Below are 4,861 nucleotides of genomic sequence, written 5' to 3'. Positions count from 1 at the left end.
CCATGCCTCGTCAGCCGCCCTCCTAAGAGCTGCTGGCTCCCAGCAGGTCTCTGCACTCCCCTGTGGGTTCCCCAGCTCAGGAAACCCCCCTGTACGCCACGATCTGCCACTGAACACGCCTGCACCGGAGCTGATCGCCTCTGTGAGTCTTCATGTCCAAACTGCACAACAAGGGGAAGCACAACGGGATCTGGAGCAAAATACCCTTGTGGGGAAGGAAAGGGAAGTGGCACAGCTCTGCTTTGATTCATCTAGTCTCTGCGGACCCAGAGGAGAAAACAGACCCAGGAATCCAGGTACCAGATCGTTTACCCCCAGCAGAAGAGTCCCTGTGCAGTCTTCTCCCATGCAGAGCATTCTTGGAAGGACAGTGCTACTTGGAGCCCTAGAACGGGGATGTTTCAGAGACAAGAGCTGCTTGGACCTCCTAGCAGTCACCATCAGGACTACTCACCCCACATCCCCCAGTAGAACATGGAGGCACTCTTTTCACCCAGCTGTAAAGACAAGACAGGAGTTGGTTTCCCATGGAAATATGAAACAGAGTCAGTCTAGCAAAGCACAAGGGTTGATCACAGAAGACCTACAGGTAGGTAAGAAGCCTAGCTGACAACCAGAATCCATAGCAGGATCAGCATGGTGGCATGTCCGCCAGATAAGACTTAGCCCATACAGTGCTAATTGCCCAAGTAATGCTAATTCTTGTAAAACAGCTTGATCCCATCCCCCCTCCCAACAGTACATTTATGGAAACATTAAAAACCATGGAAAAGGCCTCATAGCGTACCACAAAAAATAAGGATCCATCATTGCTCGAATGAAACCGCAAGGCTTGCACTGGGTTTTTTAGCAAGGAAATGGAAATCATGCTGACATACAATTGTTCCACCCCCGTGTTCGCCTTCACACATTTCTTACAGGTCAATTTTAAAGAATTAAGTCTTGTTCAGCTAAACATCTGGTGGCTGTTGCTAGAGGAAACAGACTATCTGCAACATTTGAGCAAAAATAATGAGTTACATAAAAGCCAGACTGCATAAGCAAGAACAAGCGTTTTGCCAGTCTATGAACCTCAAACATTACATGAAACCCTGTGTTTAATTTTTGGGTTAGAATACAATGAAGTGAACCCGTAAGCACTACAAAAGCCACAAAGATTTGAGTTTTCTCTAAGTTTATGAGAATACAATCATGCTGTATTGTAATTAACCTTCTAGCTAGCAGCTGTCCTAAAGATTTTTCCATAAACAGCAGAGACAGATGAATTACAGCTTAAAAAAGGACCAGTTCAGCTCTAGGCATTTTCAGACTTAGATCAAGTCAGCACAAGTTGAAGAGTTATAGAAGATGGTTTTGGTCATTAACTATTTGAGTTAGGGGCTCCCCCATGCCTAGTGGAAGAATATTTTTCTTTAATGCTGCAGAGCACCTTTTCGGTCACTGTCCCTTTTTCCTCGGGGCTTATCAGTGTTTGGAGACCAACACCCAACAGTTGAAGCTATGCTGCACTAAACAGGGGGCATGATTTTGTGGAAAAAGTTAAGAAGAAGCTCTAATGGCATCACCATTCAAGTCCCTAAGATCAACTAGAAGCTTTGTAAGATTACAGATTTTTGATATGGGCTTTACAGATCACGAAGTCCCACAACAGGAGAGGCAGCATTCCTGAGACCATCTCAAGCAGCGTAGCTCTAATATACTGGAATTGCACTTCACATTATGTACCTTTCTACAAATAGATATTGCTGTTCTTTGAGGAGAGATTCAGCACTTAAATAATCCAGAAGCCTGATGGATGACTAATACAACTAGAAAGCTTCGCGTACAGAAGGATATTTTAGCTACCACACATCATCAGGACCGCTCTCAATACGCAGCCAAAGAACAGCGGAGGCACCCACAGCTTTCACTGCTGTCTCCCGCTTTTTGACATAGGCTCCAAGACTGATTCCAACTAGCTTCCTCCAGCACTGCCTGGAGAGGTCCACTCTGCAGTCAACCCCAATCACTTAGACGGCACAGTGTTCTCCCGTGCAAGCCACCATTGGTCTAGGTCTATCCCATACCACTATGTACTGTGTCTACGACTATGCAGAAAGCCACTCCAACACACCACTTACTGAGCACAGCAGAGATGTACCACGTGAGCAACTGTTTAGGCTGGGAATTTAACCATTTACCAGCAGCCGCTGCTGCCCTTGTTCGTTTATGCCATCCAGGAAAAAAAAATTTGCTCCTAAAGCCAGATTCCTCAAGCTGGACATGGTTCACCAAGCACACTGGAGGCCAACACAGCAGAGTTGAGAGCTAACTCCTCACTTGCATGGACAACACCTGTTTCCAGAGCACAACACTGGAGTGGAAGCACCTGGCACAGGTTTCACCAATGCTGGGAAGAACTCAGGCCAGCGCACCTCTGCTTGGGGACCCTGAGGCAGGGAACACGCAGATGAAGACACAAATGCTCCTTGAACAAGTAATGACATGAGTCGGGGTGCTAGCTTATAGAGGAGTATGGGCAAGTAGAAGTCATGAAATGAGAAAATCAGAGCTTCTTTAAATATTAAATTTAAATATACAGAAAAATAAAAGCAAGCAGAAACAGAATACAAGTGTAGACAGCTTGGGAGCAAGATCCATGGCTGAGACAGCAGCACTTTTCAGTGTCTCGGAATTGATAAAGAATTTCAGTAATGCATGATCAACTTCTACTATATTAAAAAAAAAAAAAGACAAGATGGGTCTCCTCATTGTATCATTTAGCATTCATGCTGCCTAGCAGTCTGTGCTAAGAATCCACATCCTCAGGTGTAAGTGGCTGAACAGAACACAAGGGGGGGGAACAAATTAGACATTGTGAGTCGGGTAGAAGCTTCGCCCAAGTGAAAAAGCATGCTACAATCCCAAACCCCATCAAAATAGGTTGATCTGATAAAAAAAAGTTCCCAAGATCCCAGACATCTTACAGGCAGGAAGAAGAAAAACAAGCCAGTGACTTCAGTCACAAGAGAAACCCTCCACAACATCACATCAAAGCTTTAGACTTCAGGGGCTTATCTTTAAGACAAAACAATATAAAATGAAGCATAGTCAGATGACTATAGTCTCCGTTGGATTCATACAAAGATATTAAAAGCACTGTACTGTACCAGTCTGAATTGCTCAAACTAAAGACTTTTCAAACAATTAATGGCACTCCTACTACTGGCACCAAAAAAGATAAATCGGTTTTAGGGGATGAAACTGCAGAACAATTTGAGATACCGTATCAAGCAACATTGAAAACAGATTTCTCCTCCAGGCTGGAAGCTGCTGAAAGGATGAAACCATTGTCCATCCATCTGCCCCCCCCTCAGCTGGAATTACCAAAAAGCAAGAGCTCATTAAGCTTTCTACATACACAATGCAAAATGGAAATTAGTTTAGAAAGAATATTTTTTCACATCATTTTGTCCAAAAGTAGAAACAGTATTCCCAAAGGATGATATGCAATTATGGCCCTAAACAAAATGCTCCAACTACTTAACCAGTATCACTTAGTCTGCGCTAGCTTATGTTTGAACAGAAATATAGTTTGTCACTATACATATGTTTTTTCAGAAGTCTAGAAAGGGAAATCTAGTGCCAGTTTCACTCCTGCAGTACTCATTACGTACACCCAAAAAAACCTCCTGCCAAGCAGAGACTTGCACTGCTCTCAAGGTCATCACTTTATCAAATCAAAATACTTGCTTTTTTGTTTACTTTCATCACTATTGCCTGTTTCATGAAATCAAGGTGTCTATCCACACTGAAGTCAGTCAAACACTCTCACCTACAAATGTTATTCCCTTTGATTTCTCCCTTCTGGAGAGGAAAATTTTCCCAACACCTTGGGTTTTGAGTTTTCTGCTCATTTCATAGGTCAGTTGTAATAGAATAGGCAACCTAGCCCATATTTTACTTGTCACACTGGAACAAACGCTTATATACAGAGCACATCAATTCTCCTCCCAGTAACAAAGTTAAAGCACTTTTAGAGAAGCTTCAGTTCACCACAGAAGACTTTGGACTCTCCCTGACTTTAATCTTACCCAATTTCCTTGTTGGAGATATTCATCACTGACAAGCAGCATTGCAGCTACCTACTTCTCAGCTCAACACGTTTCTAAAAATAAAGCCAGGGAGAGTAGATCAGGGATGCAAGTTCCCAGAGAAGTTATTTCAGGTGAAAAATGCTGACAAAATTGAGAGGAAAAAAATATCAAAATGGAAATAAGGATTAGGAATTGAACAACTTGCATTTGGGTCTCTAAGCATCCTTCCACAGGCTTGACAGATATTTCAAGTACCCTGGTTATAAAGTTACTGGATTTTATAGTGTCTTCCCTTCTATATGGTTGTTTGGGAGTTTTTTTAGGAAGGAATATTTGAGCTGCATGTTGAGACGCTCCAGAATATCAAAGGCACATGATACTCACCACACGTTTTGTAATTCACTTCTTATGTTTGTCATCTGAAATCACAGGGTAGCAAGTGCTGGGGCACAGGAGCAGCAGAGCAGCCAGCCAGTCATATCTGTAGTGAATCTGGAAAAGAAAGGGCATTTTTAGAAAGTCTTAATGCAAGAATTCATACAAGCAACTTCCAATCTTGCTTTATCCTGCTAAAAAAAAAAAAGCAGCATTGCTTGCAGTTTTCAGTTTAATATAGTGGCTTCCAAGTATACTGTGGATGAAAGAGCCAAACACCACTTCTTACAGGAAAATCTAGTATTTCTCCTTACTCCATGTCAGGGCAAACTAATAGCTTTCCATGCAATAACATGAATTTTAGTTCAGAAGATGACAGCGTTTTCTTAAAATATAGATGTTTCTGGCTC

At 42.5% G+C, this 4,861-nt stretch overlaps 1 protein-coding gene across 1 annotated transcript in view; it reads right to left on the bottom strand.

Moving 5' to 3' along the window:
• The window catches only part of CSNK1G1 (casein kinase 1 gamma 1), a 91,863-nt gene extending 87,323 nt beyond the window's left edge, over positions 1-4,540 (bottom strand). The window contains exon 1 of the mRNA XM_009276319.1: positions 4,461-4,540. The gene's annotated coding sequence lies outside the window, so the exon portion shown is untranslated. The remainder of the gene's footprint in view (positions 1-4,460) is intronic.
• Between the last annotated feature and the right edge of the window lie 321 nt (positions 4,541-4,861).

This window comes from Aptenodytes forsteri, unplaced genomic scaffold (assembly GCF_000699145.1).
Source record: "Aptenodytes forsteri isolate BGI_AS27 unplaced genomic scaffold, ASM69914v1 Scaffold113, whole genome shotgun sequence".
Taxonomy (NCBI): domain Eukaryota; kingdom Metazoa; phylum Chordata; class Aves; order Sphenisciformes; family Spheniscidae; genus Aptenodytes; species Aptenodytes forsteri.
This window is presented reverse-complemented; position numbering and strand designations above follow the sequence as displayed.